Raw genomic sequence first — 16,180 nt, 5'->3', positions numbered from 1 at the left:
TACACCACTACTGCATGCTACAAACAACTGGCATTTGAGAACACCACTACACAAAGGCTATCTACTACCAAGGAATTCAAACAAAGCTTTGCCCTCTAATAGCATAAAGAAGCAAAGCCAAAAAAAATGCTACTCAACATATGAAATAGACCCTTGAGGGGGTAAAATCCCCATATGAACAGAAGTAAATTCAAAAATAATAAATGACAGCTTCTCCAGATGAAAAAAAATCAGAATAAGAACCCTGGCATCATGAAAAACAGAGTGTTGCAGCACCCATAAGGATCACACTAGTGGTCTGGAAATGGGTCCTAAGCAAAATAAAAATTCTGAAAGGACAAATTCCACCAATTCCACAAATGGCAAACTATGGCTTGTAAGAAAGCCCAATGAGATCCAAGAGAGTTGAAAACCACCACAAAGAAATCAGATAAACAATTTGGAAAGGGAGCCCCCCACCCCCAGCCAAGAAAAGCAGTGAGTCAAGGTGCAACCCCAGGGAAACCACACTTCTCCCCCAGATCTTTGCAACCCTCCAATCAGCAGATTACCTTGTGAGCCCACACCAAAGGGGCCTTGGGTCCAACACACAGCTGTGTGGAGTCTTGGCAGAGTAACTGCTCAGGCATGCACAGAAACCCAGGAGCTTTATAGACTCTGAGCCCAGGATCCCTGACAAAGGTGACTGCAACTCAGGCAAGGTCAAAGGTCCATACATACCCCTAGGAAGGGGACAGAATTGAAGGAGCTGAGCAGCACCAGTCTGTGGGCCCCACTTCCATGGCACCTCACAAGATAAGACCCATTGGCTTGGAATTCCAGCCAGCCACTAAAAACAGGGTGGAGCCTGCCTGAGATGGGATGGAACCACCAAGACAAGGGGCACACTATCATCTTTGCTGTTTGGTCAACCCAGCTGTTCCAGCCAGCAGGATTTGGAGAGTCCAGATGGTCCAAATGAGAAAAGGTACTCAGAGTGCAGCATAGCTGCTTTGCCAGAACATGGCCAGACTGCTTAAGTGAAACCTCAATCCATTCCTCCTCACTGGGTGAGACCTCCCAACTTGGGTCTCCAGCCACCCGCTCCTACTCATATTCTATAGACAGAGTTCTGATCTCTCCTTAGGATGGGCTGCCACCTTGATTGTTTGGACAACTCAGTCATTCCAGCCTTAGGCTTAGGGAGAGTCCAACACCAACAGCGCAAAGGTGGTTCCACAGCCTGTCATGACTGTTTTGTTGAGGCATGGCCAGACTGCTTCTTTAAATGGGTCTCTGATCCGCTCCTTCTCACAAGGTCAGTCCTCCCAGCCAAGGCCTCTGGCCACCCTCACCTGTATACTATGGACAGCGTTCTGATATCTTTCTGCCAAAAAGTGCTTGTGGGGAGGGGTGGGTCATCATCTTTGCTTTTTGGGTGACTCAGCCATTCAAGCCTGTGGGCTTTGGAGAGTATAAACAGACCAGGCAAAAAGCAATTCCACAGCATGGTATAGCTGTTTTGTTGAGAAGTGGCCAGACTGCTTCTTTAAACAGGACTCAGATCCATTCCTCCTTGCTGGCTCTCCCAGCCAAAGCCTCTGGCCACCACTGCTCATGTTCTATTGCAAACAAAGTTCTAATTTCTCCCTGGGATGGGGTGCCTGATGGGGTGCTATTTGGGCATCTGAGATGGTCCAACCTGTGGACCTTAAAGAATCCAAACCAACTGGGAGGCTGAAGGGATCCCCAATACAGCACAGCTGCTCTGCAAAATGCAGCCAGACTGCTTCTTCAAGTTGGTCCCTGATCCCTTTCCTTCTGACTGGGTGGGGTATTCCAACCCAGGTCTCCAGCCACCTCCTACAGGTGCATTCAGACCCCCTGGGATGAAGCTACCAGAGGAAGGAGCAGGATGCCATCTTTGCTGTTTCACAGCCTTCTCTGGTAATACTTCCAGGTACTGGGAAAACTGAGGCAACAAGGGTCTAGAATGGAACCCCAACAAACTGCAGCACCCCTATGAAACAGTGGCCAGACTGCTAAAAGAAAAGCACCCAAGCAGATAAACAACAACATCAAAAAAAAAAACAAAAAAAACCTAAGATCAGGAAAGGAACCTCAAAGATCAAAGGTAGATAAGTCCACAAAGATGAGAAAGAATCAGTGCAAAAATAATAATAATTCAAAAAGCCAGACACACCAGTAAGAATGGCCATCATTAAAAAATCAGGAAACAACAGGTGCTGGAGAGGATGTGGAGAAATAGGAACACTTTTAAACTGTTGTTGGGACTGTAAACTAGTTCAACCATTGTGGAAGTCAGTGTGGCGATTCCTCAGGGATCTAGAACTAGAAATACCATTTGACCCAGCCATCCCATTACTGGGTATATACCCAAAGGACTATAAATCATGCTGCTATAAAGACACATGCACACGTATGTTTATTGCGGCACTATTCACAATAGCAAAGGGTTGGAACCAACCCAAATGTCCAACAACGATAGACTGGATTAAGAAAATGTGGCACATATACACCATGGAATACTATGCAGCCATAAAAAATGATGAGTTCATGTCCTTTGTAGGGACATGGATGAAACTGGAAAACATCATTCTCAGTAAACTATCACAAGGACGAAAAACCAAACACCGCATATTCTCACTCTTAGGTGGGAATTGAACAATGAGAACTCATGGACACAGGAAGGGGAACATCACACTCCGGGGACTGTTGTGGGGTTGGGGGAGGGGGGAGGGACGGCATTAGGAGATATACCTAATGCTAAATGATGAGTTAATGGGTGCAGGAAATCAACATGGCACATGGATACATATGTAACAAACCTGCACATTGTGCACATGTACCCTAAAACCTAAAGTATAATTAAAAAAAAAAAAAGCCAGAGTGCCCCCTTTTCTCCAAATGGCCACAACACCACCTCTCCAGCAAGGATTTAGAACTGGACTGAGGCTAGAGATAGCTGAAATGACACAAATAGCCTTCCAATGTGGGTAAAAATGAACTTCACTGGGCTAAAAAAGCCACTTGTAACCCCTTGTAAGGAAGCTAGGAATCATGATAAAACAATGCGAGAGCTGATAGCCAGCACAGAGAGAAACATAACTGACCCAACAGAGCCGAAAAACACACTAAAAACTTCATAATGCAATCACAAGTATTAGTAGCAGAATACACCATGCAAAGGAAAGAATTTCAGAGCTTGAAGACTGACCTTCTGAAGTAAGACAGGCAGGCAAGAATAAAAGCAAAGAACAAAGGAATGAACAAAACCTCACAGAAATATGGGATTATGTAGAGACTGAATCTACAACTGACTGAGGTACATGAAAGAGATGAGGAGAATAAAACCAATTTGGAAAACATTTTGGGATACCATCCAGGAGAACTTCCCCAATCTACCTAGACAGGCCAGCATTCAAATTTCAGAAATGCAGAGAACCCCAGTAAGATAATCCACAAAAAATCATCCTCAAGACACATAATCATCAGATTCTCCAAGGCCCAAATGAAGGAAAAAATGTTCAGGGCAGCCAGAGAGAAAGGCAACATCACCTACAGAGGGAAGCCCAGCACACAAATAGTGGACCTTTCAGCAGAAACCCTAAAGGCCAGAATAGATTGAAGGCCAATATTCAGCATTCTTAAAAGAATTTCCAACCCAGAATTTCATATCTGGCCAAACTAAGCTTTATATGCAAATAACATATAAGATCCTTTTCAGACAAACAAATGCTGAGGGAATTTGTTACCAGCAGACCTGACTTATAAGAGCTCCTGAAGAAAGCACTGAATATGGAAAGGAAAAACCATTACCAGCCACTATAAAAACACACTGAAGTACACGGACCAGTGTTACTATGAAGTGACACTGTAGACCACATAAACAGTTCTACAAAATAACCAGGCAGGATCATGATGACAGGATCAAATCCACACATAATAATTCTAACCTTAAATGTAAATGGGCTAAATGCCCCAATTAAAAAACACAGAATAGCAAGCTGTATAAAAAAACAAGAACCAATGGTATGCTGTCTTCAAGAGACCCATCCCATGTGCAAAGACACACATAAGCTCAAAATAAAGGGATGGAGGAAAATTTACTAAACAAATAAAAAGCAGGTGTTGCAATCCTAGTTTCTGAGAAAAACAGACTTTAAACCAACAAAGATCCAAAAGACAAAGAAGGGCATCACATAATGGTAAAGGGCTCAATTCAACAAGAAGAGCTAACTATCTGAAGTATCTATGAACCCAATACAGGAGCACCCAGATTCATAAAACAAGTTCTTAGAGACCTACAAACAGACTTAGACTCCCACACAATAATAGTGAGAGACTTTAACACCCCACTGACAATATTAGACAGATCATCAAGACAGAAAATTAAGAAAGATATTTAGGGCCTGAACTCAGCTCTGAATCAAGTGAACCTGATAGGTACATAACTCACCACCCCAAAACAACAGAATATACATCCTTCTCATCACCACATGGCACTTAGTATAAAATTGACCACATAATTGAAAGTAAAACACTCCTCAGCAAATGCAAAAGAACTGAAATAATAATAACAGTCTCTCAGAGAACAGCACAATCAAATTAGAACTCAAGATTAAGAAATACATGCAAAACCATATAACTACATGGAAGTTGAACCACCTGCTTCTGAATGAGTAAATAATAAACTTAAGGCAGAAATCAAGAAGTTCTTTCAAACTAATGAGAATATACACGATAGACTGGATTAAGAAAATGTGGCACATATACACCATGGAATACTATGCAGCCATAAAAAATGATGAGTTCGTGCCCTTTGTAGGGACATGGATGAAACTGGAAAACATCATTCTCAGTAAACTATCGCAAAGACAAAAAACCAAACACCGCATGTTCTCTCTCATAGGTGGGAATTGAACAATGAGATCTCATGGACACAGGAAGAGGAACATCACACTCCGGGGACTGTTGTGGGGTGGGGGGAGCGGGGGAGGGACAGCATTAGGTGATACACCTAATGCTAAATGACGAGTTAATGGGTGCAGGAAATCAACATGGCACATGGATACATATGTAACAAACCTGCACATTGTGCACATGTACCCTAAAACCCTAAAGTATAATTAAAAAAAAAAAAGAGAATATACAACACATCTGGGAATCTCCTTGATGCAGCTAAAGCAGTGTTAAGAGGGAACGTTGTAGCACTAAAATGCCCACATCAAACACCTAGAAAGATCTCAAGTTAATAACCTAAATAACAACTAAAAGAACTAGAGAACCAAGAGCAAATAAACCCCTCAGCTAGCAGAGGGCAAGAAGCAGTCAAGATCAGGGCAGAATGGAAAGAGATAGAGACATGAAAAACCCTTAACAAAAATCAACGTATCCAGGAGTTGGCTTTTTGAAAAAAATTATTAAAATAGAGACTACTAGCTAGACTAATGAAGAAATGAGAGAAAATTCAAGTAGACAAAACCAGAAATAATAAGTGTATCACCACTGACCTGAAAGAAATATAAATATCAGAGAATACTACAAAAACCTCTATGCACATAAACTAGAAAATTGAGGAGAAATGGATAAAATGATGGACACATACATGCTCTGAAAACTGAAGCAGGGAGAAACTGAATCCTGAATAAACCAATAATGAGTTCTGAACTTGAGGCAGTAAAAAATACTCTACAAACAAAAAACAAAGCCCAGGAACAGATGAATTCACAGCTTAATACTATCAGAGGTACAAAGAAGAGCTGGTACCATTCCTACTGAAACTATTCCAAAACATTAAAAAAGAGGGACTCCTCCCTAACTCATTCTATGAGGCCAAACATACCAAACTCTGGCAGAGATATAGCAAGAAAAGAAAACTTCAGTCCAATATTCTTGATGAACATCAATGCAAAAATCCCCAACAAAATACTGGCAAACTGAATCCATCAGCACAGCAAAAAGCTTATCCACCATAATTATCGGGCAAAATTCACCCCCAATATTTCATGTAGGTTCTTTTCTATTTTCCCTAAGTGTCAGCCAGTCTGAGAACTAAAGGGACAGAGTACAAAAGAGAGAAATTTTAAAGCTGCGTGCCGGGGGAGACATCACATGTTGGCAGGTTCCATGATGCCCCTGAGCTGTAAAACCAGCAAGTTTTTATTAGGAATTTTCAAAGGGGAAGGAGTGCATAAATAGGGTGTGGGTCACAGAGGTCACTTGTTTCAAGGACAACAAAAGATCACAAGGCAGAAGGTCAGGGTGAAACTAGAATCACTAATGAACTACTATGTCCCACTGTGCTCACACTGTCAGGCTTCAAGAGCAGAGAACAAGTCTGACTAGAATTCACCAGGCTGGAATTTCCTAATCCCAGCAAGCCTGGGAGCACTGCAGGAGACTAGGGCATGTTTCATCCCTATCTACATCTGCATAAAGCAGACACCCCCAGAGTGGCCATTTCAGAGGCCTCCTCTGGGAATGCATTCTTTTCCCAGGGCTGTTAATTATCAATATTCCTTACTGGGGAAAGAGTTCAGTGATATTTATCTTACCCATTTTCGGTAATAAGAGAAATATGGCTCTGTCCTTCCTGCCCACAGGCAGCCAGACTTTAAGGTTATCTCCCTTGTTCCCTGAAAATCACTGTTATCCTGTTCTTAAGGTGCCCAGATTTCATATTGTTCAAATACTCGTGCTCTACAAACAATTTGTGCAGTTAACGCAATCATCACAGGGTCCTGAGGCATCATTTATACTCAGTTTACAAAGATGTCAGGATTAAGAGATTAAAGACAGGCAGAGGAAATCACAAGACTATTGATTGGGGAAGGGATAAATGTCCATGAAATCTTCACAATTTATGTTCAGAGATTGCAGTAAAGACAGGCATAAGAAATTATAAAAGTATTAATTTGGGGAACTAATAAATGTCCATGAAACCTTCACAATTTATGTTTTTCTGCCATGGCTTCAGCCAGTCTCTCCGTTTGGGGTCCGTGACTTCCCGCAACACATAATCAGGAAGAATTTATTCCCAGGATGCAAGGCTGGCTCAATACATGCAAATCAAATGTGATTCATCACATAAACAGAACTAGAGACAAAACTACATGATTATCTCAATAGGTGCATAAAATGCCATTGACAAAATTCAACATCCTTTCATTTTAAAAACTCTCAATAAACAGGTATTGAAAAAACAAACCTCAAAATAATAAAAGCCATACACGACAAACCCACAGCAAATATCATATTGAATAAGCAAAAGATAGAAGCATTCCCCTTGAGGGCCAGGTGCGGTGGCTCAGGCCTGCAATCCCAGCACTTTGGGAGGCTGAGGTGGGTGGATCACCTGAGGTCAGGAGTTTCAGACCAGCCTGACCAACATGGAGAAACCCCGTCTCTACTAAAAATACAAAATTATCCAGGCATGGTGCCTCATGCCTGTAATCCCAGCTACCTAAAACACCAGGAGGCTGAGGCAGGAGAATATCCTGAACCCTGGAGGCAGAGGTTGTAGTGAGCTGAGATAGTGCCATTGTACTCCAGCCTGGGCAACAAGAACAAATCTCTGTCTCAAAAAAAAAAAAAAGAAGAAGATGAAGAAGAAGCAATTTCCTTGAAAACTGGCATAAGAGAAAGTTTCCCTCTCTCACCACTCCTATTCAACACAGTATTGGAAGTTCTGCGCAGGGCAATCAAGCAAAAGAAAGAAATTAAGCATATTCAAATAAAAAGAGAAGTCAAACTATCTTTGTTTGCAGATGACATGATTCTATTCCCATTTCAACAGAACCCCGTCATATCAGCCCAATAGCTTCACAGAAGAAACTGAAAAGCAACTTCAGCAGAGTCTCAGAACTCAAAATCAATGTACAAAAATCACCAGCATTCCTATACACCAACGGGCAAGCCAAGAGCCAGATAATAAATGAATTCTCCTTCACAACTGCCATACAATAAAATACCTAAGAATACAGCTAACAAGAAAAGTGAAGAACCTCTTCAGGAACTACAAAACACTACTCGAGAAAACCAGAGAGGACACAAATGAATGGAAAAACATTCCATGCTCATGGATAAAGAATCAATATCATCAAAATGGCCATACTACCTGATATGGTTTGGCTCTATGTTCACACCCAAATCTCAAGTCGAATTGTAATCCCTACATGGAGATTGGAACTTGGTGCAAGGTAATTTTATCATGGGAGCAACCCCCCCGCACCCCCCACATGCTGTTTGCATGATACCGAGTTCTCATGAGATCTGATGGATTAAACATTTGTGGCAGTTCCCCCCTCACTCTCTTGCCACTGTGTAAAATGTGCCTTGCTTCTCTTCACCTTCTGCCACGATTGTACATTTCTTGAGGCTTCCCCAGATGTGTGTAACTGTGAGTCAACTAAACATCTTTTCTTTATGAATAACCCAGGCTCAGGTAGTTCTTTATAACTGTGTGAAAACAGACTAATATAAAAAAGTAGTACTGGGAGTAAGGCACTGCTATAAAGGACCTGAACATGTGGAAGCAACATTGAAACTGAGTAATGAGCAGAGGTTGGAGCAGTTTGGAAGGTGCCTCATGCCTGTAATCCCAGGTACCCAAAACACTGTCAAAAGAAGACAGGAATATTGGGGAAAGTTTGGGACTTCCTACAAACTTTTGAATGGATTTGACCAAAATATTGATAGTGATATGGACAATGAAGTCCAGGCTGAGGTGAACTCAGACAGAGGTGAGGAGCTTATTGGGATGTAAAGTAAAGGTCACTCTTGCTATGCTTAAGCAAAGAGACTGGCAGCATTTTGCCCCTAAACTAGAGAACTGTGGAACTTTGAACTTCCGAGAGATGATTTAGGGTATCTTGCAGAACAAATTTTTTTTTCTGAGAGGCTAGAGTACAGTGGTGTGATCATGGCCCACTGCAACCTCTGCTTCCTGGATTCAAGCAATTCTCATGTCTCAGCCTCCTGAGTAGCTGGAAATACAGGCACATGAAACCACACCCAGCTAATTTTTGTATGATTTGTAAAGATGGGATTTCACCATGTTGGCCAAGCTGGTCTCAAACTCCTGACCTCAAGTCATCCCCACCTTGGCCTCCCAAAGTGCTGAAATTACAGGCAGAAGCCACCATGCCCATTTCAGAAGAAATTTCTAAGCAGCTCAGCAAATAATTCAAGATATGACCTGGCTGTTTCTGAATGTGTATAGTCATGTGTGTTCACAGGGATGGTCTGAAATTGGAACTTATGTTTTAAAGGAAAACAGCATAAAAGTCTGGAAAACTTGCAACCTGACCATGTGTTAGAAAACAGAAATGGATTTTCTGGGGAGATATTCAAGCTGCTGCCTGTAGAAATTTGCATAAGTAAAGACAAGGTGAATGTTAATAACCAAGACAATGGGAAAAATATCGCCAGGGCATTTCAAAGATCTTCATGGCAGCCCCTCCCATCAAAGGCCTCAAGGCTTGGGAGAGAAACATAGTTTTGTGGGCTGGGCCCAGGACCTCTCTGGTCTGTGCAGCTTTGGGATATGGTGCCCTATGTCCCAGCTGCTCCAGCTCCAGCTGTGACCAAAAGGGGCCAAGGTACAGCTCAGACAGTGGTTTCAGAGGGTGCAAGTCCCACGTCTTGGTGGCTTCTACATGCTGTTGAGCCTGTGGGTGCACAGAAGGCAACAGTTTGGGAGCCTATGCCTAGATTTCAGAGGACATATGGAAACGCCTGGATGTCCAGGCAGAAGTCTGCTGCAGGGGCAAAGCCCTCATGGAGAACCTCTACTAGGGCAGTGCAGAGGGGAAATGTGGGGTTGAAGGCCCCACACAGGGTGCCTACTGGGGCACTGCCTGGTGGAGCTGTGAGAAGAGGGCCACCATGCTCCAGAACCTGGGATCATGTCTTTTGCAGGGACATGGCTGGAACTGGAGGTGAGTGTCCTTAGCAATCTAATGCGGGAACAGAAAACCAAATACTGCATGTTCTCACTTCTAAGTGGGAGATAGATTATGAGAACACAAGGAAACACATTGGGCAGGGGGACACACTGGAACCTGTAGGAGGGCAGGGGGTGGGAAAAGGGAGAGGATTAGGAAAAATAGCTAACAGATGCTGGGCTTAATACCTGAGTGATGGGATGATCTGTGCAGCAAACCAACATGGTATATGTTGGTACAGGATGATAGATCCACTGACAGCTTGCACCATGCACCTGGGAAAGCCAAAGGCACTCAATGCTAGCCCCAGAAAGCAGCCACAGGGACTCTACCCTGTGGAGTCACTGGAGTGGATCTGCCCAAGGCCTTGGGAGGCCATGCATTGTGTCAGTGTGGCCTGCATATGAGACATGGAGTTGAAGGAGATTATTTTGGAGTTTTAAGATTTAATGACTGCCCTGCTGGGTTCTGGATTGCATGGGGCCTGTAACTTCTTTGTTTTGGCCAATTTCTTGCATTTGGAATGGGATCATTTACCCAATGCTTGTACTCCCATTGTATCTAAGAAATAACTAACTCATTTTTTATTTTACAGGCTCATAGGTGAAAGGAACTTTCATAGTGTCACATGAGACTTTGGGCTTGAACGTTTGAGTTAATGCTGGAATAAATTAAGAATCTGGGGGACTGTTTGGAAGGTGTGATTGGTTTAAAAATGTGAGAAGGACATGAGATTTAGGAGAATCCAGGGGTGAAATGATAAGGTTTTGCTCTGTGTCCCCACCCAAATCTCATGTCCAATTGTAATTCCCACATGTCAAGAAAGGGACCTAGTAGGAAGTAACTGGATCATGAGAGTGGTTTTCCCATGCTGTTCTCATGATAGTGAGTTCTAACAAGGTCTAATGGTTTAAAAGTGTATGGCCATTCCCCCCTTGCTATCTACCTCCTGCCACTAGATAAGATGTGCCTTGCTTCCCCTTCAGCTTCTGCCATAATCATAAGTCTCCTAAGGCCTCCCCAGCCATGCATAACTGTGAATCAATTAAACCTCTTTTTTTTATAAATTACTATGTCTCAGGTAGTTCTATATGGCAGTGTGTAAACAGACTAATATGCTGCCCAAAGAAATTTACAGATTCAATTCTATTCCCATTACACTACCACTGATGTTCTTCACAGAATTAGAAAAAACTATTTTAAAATTAATATTAAACCAAAAAAGAGCCTGAATAACCAAGGCAATCCCAAGCCAAAGAAAAAAAAAAAGCTCAAGGCATCACACTACCTGAATGCAAACTATACTACAGAGCTACAGTAACCAAAATAGCATGGTACTAGTACAAGAACAGACACACAGACCAAAAGAACAGAATAAAGAACCCAGAAATAAGACCACACACCTACCACCATCTGATCTTTGACAAACTTAACAAGAATGTGCAATGGGGAAAGAATTCTCTATTTAACAAATAGTGCTAGGAGAACTGGCTAGCCACATGCAGATAATTGAAACTGGAATAGTTCCTTCAACCATATACAAAAATCAACTCAAGATTAAAGACTTAAATGCAAAACCACAAACTGTCAAAACTCCAGACTCTAGAAGAAAACCTAGGCAATACCATTCAGGAAATAGGCATGGGCAAAGACTTCAGGATGAAGACACAAAAGCAATTGCAACAAAAGCAAAATTGAAAAATGGGATCTAATTAAACTAAAGAGCTTCTGCACAACAAAAGAAACTATCAACAGAGTAAACAGGAAACCTACAGAATGGGGAAAAAAATTTTGCAATCTACCCATTTGACAAAGGTCTAATATCCAGCATCTATAAGGAACTTAAAGAAATTTATCAGAAAAAAACCGTACAACCCCATTCAAAAGTGGACAAAGACACTTCTCAAAAGAAAACATACACGTGGCCAATAAACATATGAAAAAAATCACTAGTTATTAGAGAAATGCAAATCAAAACCACAGTGAGATACAATCTCACACCAGTCAGAATGGCTATTATTAAAAAGTCAAAAAAACAACAGATGCTGGTGAGGTTGTGAAGAAAAAGGCATGATTTTCCACTGATGGTGGGAGTATGAATTAGTTCAACCATTTTCAAAGACAGTGTGTGGATTCCTCAAAGGTCTAGAGGCAAAAATACCATTCAACCCAGCAATCCCATTACTGGGTATATACCCAAAGGAATATAAATTGTTGTATTATAAAAACACATGCATGCATACATTCATTGAAGCACTATTCACAATAGCAAAGGCGTGGAAGAAACATATATGCCCATCAATGACAGACTAAATGAAGAAAATGTGTTAAGTATGCACCATGGCATACTATGCAGCCATAAAAGGAATGAGATCATGTCCTTTGCAGGGACGTGGATGGAACTGGAGGTAAGTGTCCTTAGCAATCTAATGCGGGAACAGAAAACCAAATATTGCATGTTCTCACTTCTAAGTGGGAGATAGATTATGAGAACACATGGAAACACATTGGGCAGGGGGCACACTGGAACCTGTAGGAGGGCAGGGAGTGGGAAAAAGGAGAGGATTAGGAAAAATAGCTAATGGATGCTGGGCTTAACACCTGAGTGATGGGATGATCTGTGCAGCGAACCAACATGGTATATGTTTATCTATATAACAAACCTGCACATCCTGCACATGTACCCCTGAATTTAAAATAAAAGTTAAAATTTAAAAAAATATCAAAACACTAAAAACAATTTAAAATGTAAAAGGAAAGACAAATTTGAAAAAGCAGAAATTCTGAAAATGAAAAGTTAAATACAGTCAAAAGTTTTCACACTATCCTAGGACCAAGCACAAGAAATAATTTTAGAACATAAAGAGTGGGATTTCAAATCCACCTACTCATATAAAAATAAAAAAAGAAGAATTTTCAAAAATGAACAAAGCCTTTGAAAAATATGGGATTACGTAAAGTGACCAAACCCACCAGTTACAAGCATGCCTGAGGGAGAAAATGTTAAAGGCTTGGAAAACGTATTTGAGGAGACACTTAGGAAAGTTTTCATGGTCTTGATAAAGATGTAGGCATGCAAATGCAAGATGCTCAGAGAATAACTAGAAGATACTTTACAAGGTGAACATCACCAAGGCATGCAGTCATCAGCCTATCCAAAGTCAACATGAAAAAAATCTTAAGAGCACATAGAGAAAAGCATCAAATCATCTATAAAGTAAATCCCATTGGACTAACAGCAGATTTCTCAGCAGTCTACAGACCAGTAAATTAAAGACCTATTTAAGCCTTCTTAAAGGAAAAATGCCAGCCCCAAATTTTATATCCTGCCAAATGAAGGAGAGAGAAAGTATTTCAAAGTCAGGTAAATGCTAAGTGAATTTGTCACCACTAGACCAACCCTACAAGAAATGCTCAAAAGAATACTAAGCATGTAAACAAAAGAATCATAACACCATAAAAGCACATACAAGTGGCCAAAAATATTTAAAAAACTGCTCAGCATCAGTAATCATAAGAGAAATCCAAATCAAAACCACAATAAATACCATCACACACCAGTCAGTATGGCTATTACCAAAAAGTCAAAAAACAACAGACACTGGTGGGGCTGTAGAGAAAAGGGAATGTTTATGCACTGTTGGTGGGAAAAGCAGTTTTGAGATATCTCAAAGAATTTAAAACAGAGAGACCATTAGACCCAGGAATCCCATTACTGGGAATATACCCAAAAGAAAATAAGTTATTGTACCAAAAGCAACTTGTGCTTATATGTTTATTACTGTGCTATTCACAATAGCAAAGGCATGGAAAATCAACCCAGGTGCCCATCAACAGTAGATTGGATAAAGAAAATGTGGTCCACATACACCATGGAATACTACACAACCATAAAATGAATAAAACCATGTTCTTATCAGCAACATGGATAAAACTGGAGGCTATAATCTTAAGCAAATTAACACAGAAACAGGAAATAAAATGCCACATGTTCTCACTTATAAGTGAGAGCTAAACATTCACCACAATGAGACATAAACATGGGAGCAACATATATATACTACTAGAGTGAGGAGAAAGAAAGAGGAGTATGGATTGATAAACTACCTACTGAGTACTATTCTCACTAACTGGGTGCAATATACCCTTGCAATGATCAAGCACATGGACCTCTGCATCAGAAATCATTGTTAGCCAGGAGCAGTGGCCTGTAATCCCAGTGCTTTGGGAGGCTGGGGTGGGTGGATCATTTGAGGTCAGGGGTTTGAGACCAGCCTGGCCAACACAATGAAACCACATCTCTACTAAAAATACAAAAAAAAAATTAGCCAGGTGTGGTGACATGTCTGTAATCTTAGCTACTCGAGAGATTGAGGCAGGAGAATCGCTTGAACCCAGGAGGTGGAGGTTGCAGTGAGCCGAGATCGTGCCACTGCACTCCAGCCTGGGTGACAGAGTAAGACAATGTCTCACATAAATATATAAATAAATAATTTTTAAAATTTTAAAAAACATATCAGTACAAACCTCACAAATCCTATGAAGTGGTTGAGACTCCAAAGAAACTAGGTAACAACACTATGACACAATTGAGACTCTGAAGAAACTAGGTAACAACATTATGACAGGAACAAAATCTCAAGTATCAATGAAAACCTTGAATGTATATGGCCTAAGTGCTCCACTTAAAAGATAGAGAATGGCAAATTGAATGTAAGACAACAAGATTCAGCCATTTGCTGCCAAGAAGAGAATCACCTAGTGAATAAACACACTTACACTGAAAGTTAAGGGGTAAAGGTGTACCGTGCAAACAGAAAACAAAAATGAGCAGAAGCAGTTGTACTTTTGTCAGATAATACAGATGTTAAATTAACAACAGTGGGAAAAAAAGGTTATTATGTAATGATAAAGGATTCAATCCAACAATTCAACAAGAAGATATAACTATTCTTAAAATATATACACCCCAAACTGGAAACCTAGGTTCATTAACCAAATACAAATAGACTGAAGGAAAGACATAGACAGCAATACAGTAATAGCAGGGCACTTCAACACCCATTGAGAGCAGTAGACAAATCATCAAGGATAAAAATCCACAAAGAAAGTCTGCACTTAAAATGAACTTTACACCAAATTTTAAAAGACCAAATCATATCAGATATCTTCTCAGACCACAGTAATCTTATTCTAATTTTGAATAAAATTAGAAATCAATACCAAGAGGAAACCTCAAAACTACACAAATATATGGAAACTAAACACCATTTCTGAATGATCTTTGGGTAAACAAAAAAAAAAATAACACAGAAATTAAAAAAAAAGGATGCAAGGATGGTTCAACATATGCAAATCGATAAATGTGATTCACCACACAGAGAACTAAGAAGAAAAACCATATGATCATCTCAATAGATGTAGAAAAAGTATTGGATAAAATCCAATATCCCTTCATGACAAAAATTCTCAATAAACAAGCCATTGAAGGAACATTTCTCAAAATAAAAAAATGTCACATATGCTAAACCCACACCCTACATCATATTTATGGGCAAAAGTTAAAAGCATTCTCCCTAAGAACTGGAACATGATATGGATACCCAATTTTACCACTCCTATTCAAGATACTACTGGAAGTCCTAGACTGAGCAAGTAAGCAAGGGAAAGAAATAAAAGGCATCCAAGTTGGAAAAGAGAAAGTCAGATTATCTCTGTTTGCTTATTGATCTTCTACCTGGTAAACCCTAAAGACTCCTACAAGAAACTCCTAGACTTAACAAATGACTTCAGTAATGTTTCAGGATACAAAATCAATGTGCAAAAAGAAGTATCATTTCTATACACCATAATGTTCAAGCTGAAAATCAAATCAAGGACTCAATCTTATTTACAATAGCCACACAAACATGAAATACCTAGAAGTTCATTTTAGTCAAGGAGGTGGAAGATCTGTGTTAGGAGAGCTACACTCCGGGCAAAGACAAAACACTGATGAAAGAAATCATAGATGAAACAAACATATAAAAAATATCCTATAACCATGGATTTGGAAGAATCAATGTCATTAAAACAACCATACTGTCCAAGGCAATATACAAATTCAATGCATTCTGGTCAAACTATTACCATCATTTTTCAAAGAATTAGTAAAATAATTTAAGATTCACATGGAAGAAAAAAAAAGCCTAAGCAAAAATAACATAGATGAAGGCATCCTATTATCTGATTTC

The sequence above is a fragment of the Nomascus leucogenys genome, chromosome 8 (genome assembly GCF_006542625.1).
Source record: "Nomascus leucogenys isolate Asia chromosome 8, Asia_NLE_v1, whole genome shotgun sequence".
Lineage (NCBI taxonomy): Eukaryota > Metazoa > Chordata > Mammalia > Primates > Hylobatidae > Nomascus > Nomascus leucogenys.
Note: the sequence above shows the minus strand (reverse complement) of the source record.